The sequence below is a fragment of the Notolepis coatsorum genome, assembly GCF_963971535.1.
Source record: "Notolepis coatsorum genome assembly, chromosome: 4".
NCBI classification, from domain to species: domain Eukaryota; kingdom Metazoa; phylum Chordata; class Actinopteri; order Aulopiformes; family Paralepididae; genus Notolepis; species Notolepis coatsorum.
The window spans coordinates 85,634,453-85,653,348 of NC_140168.1; the positions used below are offsets into that span (position 1 = coordinate 85,634,453).

Sequence of the window (18,896 nt, forward strand, 5' to 3'; positions counted from 1 at the left end):
GATGCAGACAACGCTCGCTGCAATATTATATATTAACAAATTGTTCTTAATAAACAATAATGATAATAAATTATTTGAAGTTTGGCATTTTTTTTTTTTTTTTTACAACTGAGGTAGGTCGATTACATTTTTAGAGACTTGGGTACCGGTATAGATTCACAGGTACGGTACCGGTACCAATATCGGTTCAAATGTGAAAGATACCCAACCCTAGTTAGGGGTTAAGTGTCTTGCTCAAGGACACTTCGACTCGCTGCCCGGGAGGAGCCGGAATCGTACCGGGAACCTTTCGATTACCAGACTGCTCTACCTCCCGAGTCGACCCAAATACTAACTACAACATTATAGGACTGTGCCACATACCCAAAACATATATCATGTTTTGTTTTGACAGTACACTATTTGATGGTATAGTACAAATTACAATGTGATGTGACATATTTCTTTATGTCTTTACCTTGTAATACAGTTGTCATGGTCCCATTATATTGACAATTTTTTTTAACTGCTGTAGGGAATATTTTTTTTATTGGCTAAAAAATATAATCTAGTATTTAAAAATTTTTAGGATATGTATACTGTGTAATTATACTGATATAACGACTGTATAGTTAAAATCCATACCTCTGCGAGGATCGATGACGGTACACCTACACAACTGTTATGAGTCCCATCTCCCCAGGTCATCGTCTCAGTCAGAGAACAGCTAGCGTTCTTACGGTCCTCTGTGGGACCACATTCCTTACATTCTATAGCCCCACTGTTCAGTAACCAGTTTAGCTTTTAAATACCGTTAGTATGATTACTCTCACTCTGTCTTACAAAACAAGGATGTTGTAGAAAAGACCAACAAGAGAGTCAAGCTTAGGATCTCGCATGGGAGAAGAACAATATTTGTTATGAGTAAGAATCATGGAATTCAGCATATGTCACAGGCCTTAATTAAAACCACTGCCACAGTGCATTCCGGCATCTATTGTCTTACAGCAGTGGTCACCAACCTTTTTAAGCCCAAGATCACTTTTTTTTTTTTGGTGAAGGCAAGATCTACCTATTGAAGCGTTGAGAGAAAAAGACAGCCAGGATTGTACTTTTAAACTAAATTACTTTTATCTGCCTGTATTCTAATTACATGCAATGCTTTGGTCCAACATTAAAACGTCAAAGTAGAACTGTAATATGTACTTTCTCAGTCAGTGCTAAGTGCAGTCATCTTATGCATCATCACTTTTCACATCAAAACAAAAGTAGAACTGTAATGTGGACTCTCATATTATTAACATTGACAAACATATTTACAATTAGCATTTTATAAAGTAGAACTGTAATGTGTACTTTCTCAGTCAGTGCTAAGTGCAGTCATCTTATGCAGCATCACTTTTCACATCAAAACAAAAGTAGAACTGTAATGTGGACTCTCAGGGAAAGATTAAAAAAAAAAAAAAAAAATTAAACATTTTTTTCTTCATGATAAGATCTACAGGGAAGGTCTCAAAGATCGACCAGTCGATCAAGATCGACGGGTTGGTGACCACTGTCTTACAGTATAGGCTAAATGTTGTCCCCCGTTATCACACTCAACATTACACACATGATGTGTACAGTGTGACCCAAGTTGCCAAGTATATTATTTCATCTGAAACAATAGGTGCTGTGTTGTGTTGGTCTACATTCCCCTCCCACCTCTGTCCACAATCAAATAGTGGTGTCGCTGGATCCTTACTTGTCTACCAAAACTAAGATGGGCTTAAACCTATTTCTATTTATCTTATTTTTACCCAGGGACAGTGCACATTAATCAACATCTTCAGTTTCCACATCAATGTAAATGTGCCAGAATTAGCTAATGAGCTAGTTTTCATCTGTAGTCCCTGCTGCATGTCTGTCTGTATGGTGTGGGAGGAAACCGGAGTACCCAGAGGAAACCCACGCGAACACAGGGAGAACATGCAAACTCCCCACAGAAAGGCCCCCTGTTGGGGTTCGAACCCAGGACCTTCTTGCTGTGAGGCAGCAGTGCTAACCACAGTACCTGCGTGCCGCCCTCCTGTTGCTATGGCACCCAGCATGATGGCAGATTCCTCGGATTGGCAAAGTTGTCACAATAAACATGGGGTACGTGCCGGGTGAAATAGCCAGCAACACAACAACAGGTGACTTAAGGCAGTGTCTTAGAGAGATGGATCCGTGTGGTGCCCACTTGATAACCCTGATGATGTGCTGCTGGCTCCTCTCACTGCCCATCTGTCTACACCTTGAGTTGTGGTGGCCATTAGGCCGGGGCCATGTGGTCGGGTAATGGGCTGGGCGATATGACGATATTATATAAATATCGGGTACAGTTCATTAACGATACACTTTTTTAACGTATCGTGGATATCGTGATGTTTTGCCCAAGAGGATTGTGTCGCGTCAATCTGGTCCACCCCGTTCAAACTTTTGAACAACGCCGCTCCCACACACACACACTACTGCATCAAATTTAGTTAGTACTTATGATTAACAAAGGCATTCGTTTTGTGGCATCAACATTATATAGTTACACGTTATATAGTTACACATCAGCGTATTTACCCAAACATAGCAACGTCCGATGACGACATAGATAGCAAGCGTTACTGTTCATATCTCAGTCCGTGCCGAGTTGTGCGTGCCCATTCTGCGGTCTGTTAATAAAGTTTTCAATCAGACAGATGTATGGAAAGGCTTTTATTATAACATTTGTTGCAGTAAAATCATTATGCCTCGTTGTCATGCTGCGGTGCGCTAGTAATCACTCGTCGGCTGCGGTGAGCTGTTGTTGTTGTCGTTGAGCTGAGCTCTCGTTAAAATCAAGGAGGGCATTCAGGAAGTAAAAAAAGAATAGCGCTGCTTGCCGATTGGTGCTAAGAACAGCAGGGCGGGTACAAGCGGTGTGACGTAATTGGCAGACTCGACTGTCAATCAAAATTATTATGTTGCCGGCTGAATGATTGAATGAATGAACGTTATTAACGATTGCAGAATGGGTACAATACAGTACAGCTCAATACAACAACAGTGGACTGACTGGAGGATGAAGACCAGAAAAAGACTTTCGGCTTTTTTACATAAGGGTCCTCCATTTTCAATTCATCAAAACATTTAGAGACATACAAATATACAGTAGTTTCATAAAAATGCTAAAATCCTATTGATTGATTTAAAACTTTATTAACATATTGCAGAATGGGTACAGTACAGCTCAATACATACAATTGTTAAGGGGATGCAGACCAGCGAAAGACTTTCGTCTTGTTTACATCAGGGTCCCCCATTTTCAATTCATCATATTTCATATCTAAATCATATAATATCTCATTGCTAAATATATGCAATATATAATCTAATAATCCAATAATCTAAATCTAATATATAATATAAAAATGCTAAATGCATGGGTATTTTATTTTGTCTTTAATGTTAGCTTGCAAACTCAAATACTGTCTTGGTAAGCCTCATACTGAATTGTTTGGGGAAAAAAAGAAAAACATCGTGATGCGTATCGTGTATCGCCGAAAGGTCAGAAAATATCGTGATATCATATTTAGGCCATATCGCCCAGCCCTATCGGGTATGTAGCATAACAATTGTCAATACCTGGAGCTCACATCAAAGGGGCACTCTGTTGAAGTTGGCAATGCTGGTTTGGGGGCCATTATGGAACACGTAATACAGTTGTTGTGGTGTGTAATTCCATAGTACGTATTTATAGCAAATGGTGCATTTATATAGCAGCTTTTATCCAAAGCGCTTTACAATTTGTTCCTCACATTTTTACCCATTCACTCACACACCAATGGCAGAGCCAAGCAAGGTGCCAATCTGCACATAGAGAGCAATTAGGGGTAAGTGTCTTGCTCAAGGACACTTCTGACACGCTGCCCGGGAGGAGTGGGAATTGAACCGGGAACCTCCGGATTACCAGACGATACGACTTCATTTTGGCAATGGGTTTCAAACTTTCTTCATTGAGCTTATCCTTAGGACACAAGTATCTTGTGTTTTATCATAAATAAATGCCTACTGTTGATACAATACAAGCATGCATCAATAACGAATCTGGATAATATAGGCCTATATAGACATTTGTTGTATGTGATCAACCTGTGAGATCTTAGGAGGGGTTTCATGGTTATGATTAAAGTTTCAATGCGGTGGTTAAATGTAATGTGGTAGATTTTCATAAAAGTTCTCATGACTAAATGTACTCATCTCAGAAGAACTGATTTTTTATTATAATTTCTATAGGTGATTTCTTATGCAAGTGATTTTGGGGTTGATTACTGTGCTGAGTGATTGAAGCCTGGAAGCTTTGGGGTGTTCAGGTCTAGAGGCCCTAGAGCAGTGGTCACCAACCCGTCGATCTTGATCGACTGGTCGATCTTTGAGACTGTCCCTGTAGATCTTTCCATGAAAATTAAAAATTAAAAAAAAAATTACCCTGAGAGTCCACATTACAGTTCTACTTTTGTTTTGATGTGAAAAGTGATGCTGCACTTAGCACTGACTGAGAAAGTACACATACAGTTCTACTTTGTTTTGATGTGAAAATTATGCTGCACTTAGCACTGACTGCACTTAGCACTGACTGAGAAAGTAAACATTACAGTTCTACTTTTGTTTTGATGTGAAAAGTGATGCTGCACTTAGCACTGACTGAGAAAGTACACATTACAGTTCTACTTTATAAAATGCTAATTGTAAATATGTTTGTCAATGTTAATAATATGAGAAAGTCCAACCCCCCCCTCCCCCCTTCTTTGTTGTTCCAGCACGGCGCGGGACCCGACCCCCCCCTCCCCCCTTCCCACCCACAACAACACAGAGGAACAGATCACAAACGGACAATACTTCGAACCTGCCAACATCAATGAAATAACCAACGCCAATGGACTGAACATTTTTCACATTAACATTAACAGCTTAAAAAACAAATTGGATGAAATCAAACAAATATTCATAAATGGTAAGGCAAACATACTGTGCTTCTCAGAAACTAAGCTTGACGATTCTGTAAAAGATCCAGAGATAGAGATTGAGAACTACTCAATAATCAGGAATGATAGGAACAAACATGGAGGTGGTGTCTGTATGTACATACACAAGGACACCAAATTCATCAACAGAAATGACCTGAATCATAAATCAATTGAAACTGTATGGGTGGAAATCCTATTCGAAAGGGCGAAATCCCTACTGGTTGGCACAGTCTACAGGCCGCCAGATCATAGTGGCTTTTATGATACACTGGATGGGTGTTTAGCTGGAGTTGAGGATGTAGACAAAATTCTTATTGGAGACTGGAACACGGATATGCAACGAAAAGATGCACCCGTCTTCAAGGCCTTCAGTAGGTTTTGTGATCTGCATGGCCTCAGCCAGCTAATCACCCAACCCACACGTGTATGTGAATCAACTCAGACTACCATTGACCTCATTCTGACCTCCGACAAGTCCAAGATCTCAAATAAAGGGGTTATAGCATGTGGGTTAAGTGATCATTATATGATATTCTGTACCCGAAAAAAACTAAAACAAAAGGCTGGCTGCCACAAAACAGTCACATCTAGAGACCTCAAAACCTACTCTAGCGAGGCCTTCAACCTTGAACTGGAGAGTCTGGACTGGTCAGATGAACTCAATGGTACACTGGTTGACGAAACATGGCTTGGTTTCAAAACCAAATTCTCAGCAATACTAAACGACATGGCCCCCCTAAGAACCACCAGGGTAAAAAATCGCGCTGAGCCGTGGATGCACTCCGAAATACTGGCCGCTATGAAAACCAGAGACAAAAAATGCTCTGAGTTTCGTAAAAGTCAGTCAAAGCTTACTAAAAGCACGAGCAGTGAACTCCAAGCCCACGTGACTGAACTCAAACTAGAAAGAAACAGACTAAGAAACGACGTAAACTCCATGATCAAAACTGCAAAAAAGAATTTCATCAATGACAAAACTGAGGAAAACAAAAACAAACCACGTGAACTTTGGAAATTACTCAATAATCAACTAGGATGCAGTAGTGTTGTCAAAAATATCGAAGTATCGATAAATATCGATACTGAATATTTAAAACAGTTACGATACTCATTTCCCGAAATACCGATACTTTCTGTAGTATCGGTACCCGCTGGCAGTGTTCTACCGGAAGTTTGTTGACACGCTGTTCAGAGCACGCTTGCCCCTCCAGCTGTTCAGAGCACGCTTCCCCCTCCAGCCCTCCCCCTCACAGAGCGAGCCGTCGGCGTCTTCACTCTTCAGTAAACATTTTAGCTGAGTGAACTAAGATGGCAGATGCAGCGCCTCCACAACTTAAAGATAAAGAAAACAGCAGAAGTGCTGTTTGGAAGTACTTCGGTTTTGAAGTAAACACAGAAGGGAAAGTTAAAGATGTCACAATGCCCATTTGCAAGCGGTGTTACAGGGCAGTGCCAACGAAAGGTGCCAACACCTCAAATATGGCAAAACACCTGAAGGACCGGCACGCGGATCTCCACAAAGAAATGAAAGAGGTTTGTGACTGAAGCATTAAACCACTAACTCTAGTTTAATACAAGATACGTTGTCTACTGATGGCGCATCATATCAACAGCTGATTCGTTGTACGTTACAGCTATTAGCTAACGTTAGATAGCTACTGCTAGTCGTTCCTCTGTTAGCTTATGCTAGCTAGCCGGCTACCGCATGGAAACGGAGTAAAATTACGTTTAAACGTTATGTCGAGGTCATACAATACTACACTCGACACGAGGTTGGTTAACGTTACCAGCCCCGGAGAAATATCTCTCTCTCTCTCTCTCTCTCTCTCTCTCTCTCTCTCTCTGAGGTTAACGTTACCAGCCCCGGAGAAATCTCTCTCTCTAATGAAAATTGTTGTAGTCATATATTTTAGTCTTATTAACTAAAATATTTTAACCAAATAAAAAGCAGCAGCACTATTGCATAACTAAGTCATGTTTGCTATGTATTTCTTTCTTTAGAGAGAAACAACGGGTTTTAAAAGTCTTATATTTCTCTTTTCTTATAGTACCAGAGAGAAGCTGAGGAGAATCGACCAGCAACAGCACAGCAGCCTACCCTACCAGCATTACTTGAACAACAAAGGAAGTATCATGCAAACTCAAAGGAAGCCAAGAAACTTAACAGGGCTGTAGCAGAGTACATATGCATGGATCAGGTCCTTGTCTATACTGTTGAGAAACATGGGTTCAGACAACTGCTTGGACAGTTAAATAACAAGTATTCCCTTCCTTCACGGAACCACTTCATGTCAACTGAAATCCCTGCCCTATATAATGAAACAAAAGACAAAATCATGGAGAGCCTTAGGGGGAAACCCTTATTTTCATGCACCACTGACTTGTGGACCAGCAGGGCCACGTCCACATTCATGGCAGTAACTCTGCAGTTTATTACAGAATCCTGGGACATGCAGAGCTGGTGTTTGGGCTGTGTTGGGCTGCACTCAGAGCACACAGGGGACAGTTTGAGAGAGGCGTTGGAGGAGATGGTACATGAAACATGGAAGCTGGACATGTCAAATATGGCTGGCAGTGGCATCACCACTGATAATGCCTCAAATAACAAGAAAGCATTTAAGCAGAACTTCACATGGGTCCCCTGCTTTGGGCACAACCTTCACCTAGCCATTAGCAAGGGTCTGGATATAGGCCGTGTGTCTGCAGCACTGTCGAGGCTGAGAAAGACAGTGTCTGCCTTCAGCAGGTCACCAAAGATGTCCCGACAGCTGAAGCAGAAGCAAAAAGAGTTGCAACTGCCTGAACACAAACTGATCCATGATGAGCCGACACGCTGGGACTCAGCGTATCAAATGGTGGCGAGATTTCTGGAACAGCAGCAAGCGGTCTGTTCAGTTCTAGCCGACGATCGGAAGAAATGGCACCTCATGCCTAAAGATTCAGACATTACAATTCTTGAGACTGTAAAAGATATATTGAGCCCTGTCAGCTCTTTCACTGATGCCCTTAGTGGTGAAAAGCACACCACACTCTCCTCTGTCCTGCCCCTAATTTGGAAGTTATCTTCAACTTTGACCATTGAGGAAAATGACAGCCTCCTCAAATGTGAACTTAAAGAAAATATTGGTACAGATCTCAACAAACGATATAACGACGTCGACGGGGCTCTGCAGCTGGTGTTGAACACAGCCACGTTTCTCGACCCAAGGTTCAAGGACAGTTTTGTTATGTTAAGAGACGAGGTCAAACGAAATCTGATGGACACTCGCACTGAAACAGGAAGACAAACACCCGCTCCTCCTCCTCCATGTGCCACTGCCATGCAACCACTACCACTACCAGGCGTACCAGCGAAGAAAAGTAGAACGGATCTGAAGGGACTGTTAACCAGCATACAGGGGGAAAAGAAGGGTCAACATGGTGGTGGCGAGGATGCAGAGGACGCAGAGGCTGAACTAAAAAACGAGTTCACAATATATGAAAAGATGCCTGAACTCAGCGCAGGAGACGACCCACTCGCATGGTGGAGGACACATGAGAGAACTTTACCTCACCTTGCCCAGCTGGCGAAAAAGTATTTGTGCATCTCTGCTTCAAGCTCAGCTTCAGAACGTGTATTTAGTACGTCAGGGCTCATTTGCAGTCCAAGAAGGGCACGGCTTACAGAGGAGCACATTGACATGCTGGTGTTCCTAGCAAAAAATCTGAAAGTTGTAAAGAAACTTTAGGCTAGTACATTATTACACTACTTGCACCACCTTATGTGTGATTAGTCTGAGGCCGTTGAATAAGTGCACTACCTATTTAAAAAGAATTTAACTTGAAAATGCACTTTTTTTTTGTACTTGCACTTTAGTGCCTTTTGAATGTGTGCTTAATGCAAAAAAGTTTGAATTATTGTTTTAGTCATTCTGCTGTCTAAATGCCCTACCTCAAGAAGAATATTGTTTCATTTGCTAGTTGCTGGCTGCTACTTGAAAATGCATAAGATTGCAGTTTTTTTTTTTACTTGAGGCCTTTATATAAGGTATGATAAGGTATAAGTACTAAGTAGGTATTGTGCATCGTTCGGTTCGAGTCCTACAGTTATCAGTACCCCCATCGTTCCTGACGTTATCTGGACGCTTATCCAGGCTGGTCAGACCCCTAGTGGTGATTGCATCCGAGGAGCTCCGGGTCAAGAGCGACTGGACCTGTATATTGGATTACTCTACCCGACGACGGCGAGCCTTCCACGGCTCTTATGCTTTATGTGTATCACTAGGTAATGTAGAAGGTATGAGAAGGTGGTATGAGAAGGTATTAGAAGGTGGTATGAGAAGGTATTAGTAGGTGGTATGAAGGTATTAGAAGTTGGTATGAGAAGGTATTAGTAGGTGTAGGTGGTATGAGAAGGTATGAGAAGGTGGTATGAGAAGGTATTAGAAGGTGGTATGAGAAGGTATTAGTGGGTGGTATGAGAAGGTATGAGAAGGTGGTATGAGAAGGTATTAGTAGGTGTAATGAGAAGGTATTAGAAGGTATTAGAAGGTGGTATGAGAAGGTATTAGAAGGTGGTATGAGAAGGTATTAGTAGGTGTAATGAGAAGGTATTAGAAGGTGGTATGAGAAGGTATTAGTAGGTGGTATGAGAAGGTGGTATGAGAAGGTATTAGAAGGTTGTATGAGAAGGTATGAGAAGGTGGTATTAGTAGGTGTAATGGTATGAGAAGGTAATGCACTACCTAAGAAGAACTTGACTTGAAAATGCATAAGATTGTACTTTTTTCTTACCCTGCCTTTTGAATGTGTCCTTATTGTTTTCACTAATGCAAAAAAAAGTTTTAATTATTGTTTACTACTACTAGTACTAGTAATTTTGCTGTTGTGAAGTTATATATGTTACACATATAGCCCTCGCCCTGTTATCTTTATCAAAACTGTTACCAACTGTAATACAAACAGTTCAGTTTGTCAGGTACATGCAACACAGATTACAGTGAGTGTTTACATCTGTCTGCTTGAGAAAATACTATGTTCTAACTTCTGCATCTGCAATAAAAATGATTGAAGTGAGATGAACAGTTCTTTTTAAATGTGTGATCTAAAGATAAACAAAGGGTTTTAAAAGTGTTATATTTATCTTATCTTATAGTACCAGAGAGAAGCTGAGGAGAATCAACCAGCAACCAAAGCTAAATTTGTTTAAAAAAAAAAAAAAAAAAAAATATATATATATATATATATAATATATATATATATTTTTTTTTGATATCGAAATGGTATCGAAGTATCGATACTTTTCAAGGTATCGTATCGAAGTCGAAATTCCAGTATCGTGACAACACTAGGATGCAGTAAAAAACTTAAAACCAGATTCTCAAACATAAACATAAAAACGGACAACACGCTCATCACAGACAAGCTGGATGTAGCCAATTACTTAAACATTTTCTTCACAAACATAGCCACAACACTGGTAAACAAACTACCCTCCCACTCAGGGCTTTATGGGGTAGAACACATAGTAGCTTACTACAAAAACCTAGGGGTCCGCAAGGACGACTTCAAGCTGGAAATGGTAACAACAGATGAGGTACTCAATAAACTGAGCGCCCTCCAACCTAACAAGGCCACTGGCCATGACAACATCCCCTCCAAATTCCTCAGAGACTCAGCAGCCGCCATCACACCAATCATCACACACATAATAAACCTCTCCATAAAACAGGGACACGTCCCCAAGGACTTCAAAATTGCGAGGGTGACCCCTCTGCACAAAAAGGGCAGCAAATTAGACCCAGGCAACTACCGCCCTGTTTCTATTCTCACCTCCATCTCGAAAGTCATGGAAAAAATAGTCTACGAACAGGTCGAAAAGTACCTAGCGGAAAAAAATCTAATCTACGAATTCCAATCTGGCTTCAGAACATCCCACTCCACTGACACATGCCTTCTCTATTTGAATGACCACATCAAACAAGAGGTGGACGCAGGCAAATACTGCGGCATGGTCATGCTGGACCTACAAAAGGCCTTTGACACGGTCAATCACTCCATTCTGATTGGTTTTGATAGTCTATCAGTGAGCTGGATGCAATCCTACCTTGAGGGGAGGGAACAGATGGTGGAGGTAAACGGTACCCTATCCCCCCCCCTCACAGTGAGCTGTGGTGTTCCACAAGGAAGCATACTAGGACCGCTACTGTTCCTAATTTATGCAAATGACATGTCGTCAGCTTGTGACTGCAACTTGTTCCTGTTTGCGGACGACTCAGCCCTGCTGGTCTCTGACAAGAACAAGTTACAGGTTGAAAAAACCCTCAGCTCGGAACTAGGCAGAATCTGCATATGGCTCGCTGATAACAAACTATCATTACACATGGGCAAAACAGAGTCCATTCTCTTCGGTTCAAATAACAAACTCAGCAAGACCGACGGCTTCTCAGTTACAGTGGGTGACAATATTGTCACAAGGAAAGATGAAATTACCTACCTGGGTTCCATCCTAGAGGCTAATCTCTCCTGTGACAAAATGGCATCCAATGTAATAAAAAAAGTCAACCAACGAACTCGATTCTTGTACCGGATCTCCTCTCTGGTAAACAAGAACACCCTGAAGACTCTGGCAGGAGCACTCATTCAGGGGTACTACGACTATGCTTGCACCTCATGGTACCAAAGCACCTCAAAGGCGCTAAAAACAAAATTACAAACATCTCAAAACAAACTGGTCAGACTACTGCTTGACCTTACTCCTAGAACCCACCTCACCCCTGCCCACTTTGACAACCTAGGATGGCTTAGAGTAGACGACAGAGTACAACAACTTGCAATGGGCCTGGTCTACAAGATACACTACACGACCAAGGTACCCATGTACATGTCAAAATACTTCCCAAAGGTCAGTGAATACCACGATCACAACACCAGAGGGAGCTCCACAAATCATGTTAAACCCAGATTCGGCTCAAATAAGGGACTAAACACGTTTCGCAATTATGCCACATCAATGTGGAACGCCCTACCCAAAGCTGTAAAGGAATGTGGATCACTACCCACTTTCAAAACCTCTCTCAAGGGACACCTACGGGAGACTGCAATTCAACACTGGCCCCTGTAAATATCCTAACCCAACCCCCTCCAATGTACAGTCATTTACCTAGTATGGTTGTCAATAGTTCAATGTACAATTGTGTTTGTTTGTACAGTGTCTCCTCCCCCCCCCCCTCAATGTACAGTGTTACTTGTTTATACAGTGTGCCCCCCGCCCCCCCCCCCCCCCCAACCACCTCCAATGTAAATTACCCAGTATGGTTGTCAATATCCCAATGTACCCAACCCCCCCCACCCAACCTCCTCCAATGTACAGTTCCTACGTCAAATGTATATACTCCCTTTTCTTGACTCCTTCTGTATCACAAACAGTACTGTATTTGCAAATCTGGTATGTCATAAATGTATAGATGTAGCAGTACTGACTATCTGTATGTCATGTATGTCATATATGTCTATATGAATTGAAAATGGGGGACCCTGATGGAAACAAGACAAACGTCTTTCTCAGGTCTGCATCCCCTTAACAATTGTATGTATTGAGCCGTACTGTATTGTACCCATTCTGCAATCTGTTAAATAAAGTTTTCATTCATTCATTCATTCACAGTTCTACTTTTGTTTTGATGTGAAAAGTGATGCTGCATAAGATGACTGCACTTAGCACAGACTGAGAAAGTACATAATAGTTCTACTTTGACGTTTTAATGTTGGACCAAAGCATTGCATGTAATTAGAATACAGGCAAATAAAAGTAATTTAGTTTAAAGTACAATCTTGGCTGTCTTTTTCTCTCAACACTTCAATAGGTAGATCTTGCCTTCACCAAAAAAAAAAGTGATCTTGGGCTTAAAAAGGTTGGTGATCACTGCCCTAGCGATCTTAAGAATAGCTCCTATTCGCTCAAACCCTGTTAAGTGATGATGTTGCAATAGCAAAGCTCTGCTGTAAGCAATGACGAGTACAAATCTCCATTAGCATGGCGCCGTCAAATAGCTGTCATATTATTTGGATCAGCTTCACTGGAAGAATTACAATATGGTAACGTCTTGATCCCATAGCCCAGGAAGGACCTCTGTACATTTATTTTTAAATTGCAGGGCAGTGGGAGTAGTTATGGTTAGGGTTGAGTTAAGGCATTAGGTTTATAAACAACTTCAGGTAAACATTATGATGGGTTATCAGTTATGGCATTAGGTAAACATTATGATGGGTTATTATGGCATTGCAGCTTGGTCAGAAAGTGATGATTCCAATGAAAACACTAGTTCCAGGCTATGGGATCTTAAGACACCTGCATGCTGGTTATTGACTGGGAAATGATAGCTCTCTACTTAGTACTGAGCCGAATAGAAAAACCTCTCTCTCTACAGGTCATGTACAAAGTTAGGCAGGGGAGGCGTGTTTGTTTTATGACACCCAGGACAAATCCATACAAACATGCTTTAAAATGTGAGTCTGTCACTTAAAAACTGCAGTGATGATACAACACAAGTGCTTATTGTTTTGCTTGGCTTCTTGACAACTTAACTGTCAACAACACAGACAATGCAGAGGGGAAAAAAACATTAGGTTGCCATACCTCTCATTAGTTTTGCCTGCCTAGCAATCAATCATGAAACAGCAGGCTAGGTAGCTTCTTTAGCTAGCTAACTATTTAGATTTGACAGAGGACGCCATTTTCCAAATTGTTGCGATTGATTGAAAACTTTATTAACAGATTGCAGAATGGGTACAATACAGTACAGCTCAATACACACAATTGTTAAGGGGATGCAGACCAGAGAAAGACTTTCGTCTTGTTTACATCAGGGTCCCCCATTTTGTGTGTGTGTGTGTGTGTGTGTGTGTGTGTCTGCGTGTGTGTGTAACCAGCTTGTTCCCAATCGCAATGTCTATGCAGCTAACTAACAAGGTTAGCCTGAAGTTTGTTAGCTACACAACATCAGCCAGGCAGGGAGGGACCGCATCAACGACACAGCAAAACAACGAGCTCCCCACATACACGCACACATGATCAGCAGACTGTGAAACAACTTGACATTAAATCAAAAAGCTGACAAGCGATGATTTCAAACCGGGAGGAACGTTATGCTGTTGCTAGCTAACATCGGCTAATGGGGTGTAGCCATGAACCGTTCAGCTAGCTGGCTACTAGCATGATTCCATCTCTTTAGCTGTTAGCCTGGACGACACCAGACATCACTGGATCCTGGCGAAACAGCAACACAGGGACAGGCCTGTATTTGTCCCATCAAAACACCAACGCTAGCACATGAAGCTACTAACCCCGCTGACAACTGGGCTAATGTACGTTAGCAAGTAAAGCACGACTTGCCCACAACAACCGTGTCGAGTACTCTACCTGAGAAACAGGCGATGTGTTGAACAACACTAGATATACCACCACAGCAGTACTTCTTCTTCCACGACGAGACCCGGGACACTGCGGTGGTTCGCTGATGATGTTGTTGTTGTGGAACCAACAAATAATTCCCAACAAACCCGATCACTGGTCTCCTCCTTTCTTTCTTTCTTCTTCTTCTTCTTCTTCTTGTAAGTTTCCGGCGGACTACGCGTCTAGGCGTATTGCCGCCCTCCACAGGACAGAGGGAGCACTATAGATTTCCAGCCCTATATTCTATTATACAGCCCTGCAGCAAGCAACTTCCCCTTTGGAACCAAAACACAAACAAGCCCTTCCGCCGTGCCACGTCACACAGCACGTCTGGCCGGCCTCCTGCAGGAATGACTTTTTGATGATGATGATGATGATGGTCATGGTGATGGTGATGATGATGATGATGATGATGATGGTAATTGTTGTGAAGGGCCAGATTAAACTGAGAATCTACCTTTATTGTTTGATATACTTTGTATATTATTTATATATATACACGGAATATCCCTTTACCTGCGTTTAAACCAGAGTAATATTCACTCTCCTATTGGACAGCGCCCCCAGGCGCCAGCGCGCAAGCCCCCAACGGCAAGTTCAAAGACAACTGCAGGCATGTCAGAACATGCCCGGAGTCAGCGTAGTAATACCAGACAAGGACTGAGGTTGGGACTAGATATTCACTTAAGTATAAATACGGCGCAGGTGTGAACAGCAGCAGTTCGGTAAAACAGTGAAGTGAGCAACCTTGCGTCTAAACAGAGCGTTGAGAACCGCGTGCGAATAGAATGGTAAAAGTGTCAGAGTTTAATGAAGTAACGTTGAGTTCCACTTAATCTAATGTGAAGTAAATAGTCGTTCATTTATTGTATATCGTGCGGCCACAGTTCTTTCGTGTGTAGCATTACCCAGCGGTTCGTCGTGTCTTTAGCTAGTGTCCTTAACCAGGCTGTGTGGCCTAAATACGTCTCCCACACCCGAGGAGTCCTAGGCGGAGAACCGTTGGACATGTACACAGGAGAATCGGCGTCGGCGATTGCAGAACCATTCCTGGTTGGATTATATTGATTTGGAACGTGGTACCGGAGAAGAGCATCGTTGATTTCCACTATCGTTTGGGATTCAACCTCGTGAGGATTACAACTCGGGTCGGCCTCGTGGACGGGGCTGGCTGGCTGTCATCAATGCTGTCGAGCATCTGGATTACAATTATTACTTTGCTGCTGATCAAGGGAGTTTACAAGGACCGACTCCTGTACCTGGAGTCTCTTTATTCCTCATTGAATCAGACGGAGTACCCGAACATTCCTCTACCCTCCAGGCCTTACACCCCCGGAGGGAACCCATTGTCTCAGTCGGTACCAGTGTTGCCCTATATAGTTGCTACTATACGACAGGTGGTGTCAACTTAGACCCATCGTAGGATTCCTGCTATTCTTAGTGACTCATGCTCTTGACTGACTTTACGTATATTCTTCGCCATACCAGCGCGACCCTAATTCTCATTCTGTAACCTAACGTTGCCTAATAATAATAAATTACCCTCAAATACTATTTCTTTGTCAATGCCGTATTCTTGTGGGTGTTCACCATCTATATTTGATGTACTGTCTGGCCAGTAATTAAAGTACATAACTAGCAGTGGTTTAATCTATCACAATCTTTAATACAGTCAGGGTTTTGTAACCCCTCAGTTACAATTGGTCCTTCAAGCCGGATCCAATTGTAACTGAGGGGTTACAAAACCCTGACTGTATTAAAGATTGTGATAGATTAAACCACTGCTAGTTATGTACTTTAATTACTGGCCAGACAGTACATCAAATTACATAACTAGCAGTGGTTTAATCTATCACAATCTTTAATACAGTCAGGGTTTTGTAACCCCTCAGTTACAATTGGTCCTTCGAGCCGGAGGGTATCAGTGTAATATTTAATATAATATTAATATTAACATGGCCAGCGGTGAACACTCCCCAAGCGGCTCCCCTAAGCTAGAACGCCCGCAGCGCAAACGTCAGCTACCTCCATATCTGGAGGAATTCGCTTTCGTTCTACCCCCTAGCTTATCTAAACAGATGTTAAATACGGATAAATCGGATAGTCTAAGCATGTCCAATCCTATCGACTTGGCGACCCTGCCAGTAGAGACCCCAGTGGGTTCAAACGAAACTGACTCAGCTCACAGGGGGGACCAGGTGGGATATGACGTGACTATACCTCCAGACAGCGTCACCGGGATAGACCCCGGAGCGCTCCAGGATAAAGAACGCGCTCCAGGGATAGAACCCGACACACCACCAAGAGAAGAGAACCGCGCCCAGGAGATAGACCTCGGAGCGCGCCAGGAGAACAGATCTCCAACAAGCCCTGTCAGCACCCGATCACCTCCGTCAGTGTCATCCCCCAGCGAGGCGGACCAGAGACTGGCGCAAGCCCTGATCGCCACACTGACAGCCTCAACCGAAAGAGACAGACTCCAGGGTGAGCGCGACCGGTTTCAAGCAAAGACGCTTAGTGAGCGCGAACACTCTGCCACGGAAAGAGAGCGCCTGCACGTGCAACTCCAAGCGCAAGCCCTTAGTGAGCGCGAACACTCTGCCGTGGAACGAGAGCGCCTCCGGGCGCAACAATTAAGTGAGCGCGAACACTCTGCCGTGGAACGAGAGCGCCTCCATGCTCAACAGATGAGCGAGCGCGAACAACGAGAGCGCCTCCAGGCGCAACAATTAAGCGAGCGCGAACACTCTGCAGCGGAACGAGAGCGCCTTCATGCGCAACTCCAAGCGCAAGCCCTTAGTGAGCGCGAACACTCTGCAACTGAACGAGAGCGCCTCCAGGCGCAACAAAGGAGTGAGGACGACCGCATAAGACTGGAGGAGAGGCGCCTTCAGACGGAAGAGAACATCGAACGAGACCGCGCCAATGCACAGCGCGACGCCGCCAATGCACAGCGCGAAGCAGAGCGCGACCGGCTGCAGGCGCAGATGATAGAACAATTGATCGCCAGGGCGACACCCCCTCTCTCCGCACGGAGCTCCCGGAGATCATCACGACAAGGGTCTAGGGCACCTTCCCCTACCCGACAAAGCGACCCGGGACCCGGCCAACAGGAGGAACCTGTCTACGTCTCCGAGCCCCCTCCCCGACCGGTCCATACGAGACCCAGCCAACGGGAAGAACCGGCCTACGTCGCCGAGAGACTAACTCGAAGACTCCAGGACCTAGAAGAGGAAGAGGAAGAGGAGGAATATCAAGCCCACCAGCGCGAACGTACTCTGGACCAGGAGGCCCAGTACAGCCCCGACTTCAGCCCCGAGTCACTGCACTACAAACCCCGACCCAACTCACGGGTGAGTTTGACGTACAGTCAGCACCGAGGAACAGCACCTGGGGACCCGGCCTCTGGTACCCACCAAGTACTAACCCACGACCACACGTACGGGGAGACTCGCCCAGGAGGCCTCTTCCCCTACGCTCACCAATGTACCAGCCATCCATGGCATCGTACCTTGGCACACCGACGTTCCCAGACTTTACGTGCGAGGACAGAGCACAGTACACGGAATTACGCATGTGTTTGGAGACTATGATGTCCGATGTCCCCGACGAGTCGTACAAATATGCCATCCTCCTCAAGCATCTCAAGGTGCCCAGAGCGCATAACATAGCGCTGGCATATTCCAACTCAAGCACCCCATACTCCGCGGCTCTGGTGGCCCTCGACCAGCGTTATGGACGCATATGGGATTACGTGATCCAAGAAATACGGGATATCGACCGCCTCCCCCCAGCCAAAGACAATAGAGCACTGGATGACCTCTCTATCAAGGTACAATCCCTTGTGGGGATGCTGGGGTCCCAAAAGGAGAAGGGGAGATATGAACTGTATGCAAATTCTAATGTGGAGCGAATACTGGAGAAGCTCCCTCCAGCCCGCCAAGAGCGTTTTCGGCGGCAGAGAGACCACCGTGATCCCAACGGCCCAGAGCCATCCCTCCTAGACCTGGCCGCTTTCCACGCAAGGGAAGTTAGCAGCCTACGACTGGACACATTCGTGTGGAGTGGATCTAGCCCAAGAGATGGACCTCGGAGGTCCAACGATAACCGCCGATCAGTGACCGTTATGCACCAGGCCGAGTCAGTGCCGCAGCACAAGAACCACAGCACCCCCCAGACCAAGGGGAAGTGGAAGATTGTATGCCAGTACTGTGAAAAGGAACATTGGCTGTCTCAATGTGACACCTTCAAGAAGCTGACCGCTGACGAGGTGAGTCAGTGGATCAAAGCCAACCGCCGCTGCTTCCGCTGCGCGCGCAGCCATATGGCAGCTGAGTGCCGCCTAAAGAAAAGATGCAGCAAGTGCGACGGCGCCCACTTGGAGGTCCTACACGACAGCAACAAGAAGAAACCCGTACCCCCAAGCAGCTCGAGAGTGAACGTCATGTACATAGATCCTGCGA

General features: G+C 44.1%; 1 protein-coding gene across 2 annotated transcripts in view; it reads right to left on the reverse strand.

The window, feature by feature from the left end:
• The window catches only part of rab5aa (RAB5A, member RAS oncogene family, a), a 49,741-nt gene extending 35,142 nt beyond the window's left edge, over nt 1–14,599 (reverse strand). The window contains exon 1 of one of the 2 annotated variants that reach the window (XM_084311764.1): nt 14,401–14,599. The gene's annotated coding sequence lies outside the window, so the exon portion shown is untranslated. The remainder of the gene's footprint in view (nt 1–14,400) is intronic. The other variant, XM_084311763.1, reaches the window with a different exon arrangement.
• Between the last annotated feature and the right edge of the window lie 4,297 nt (nt 14,600–18,896).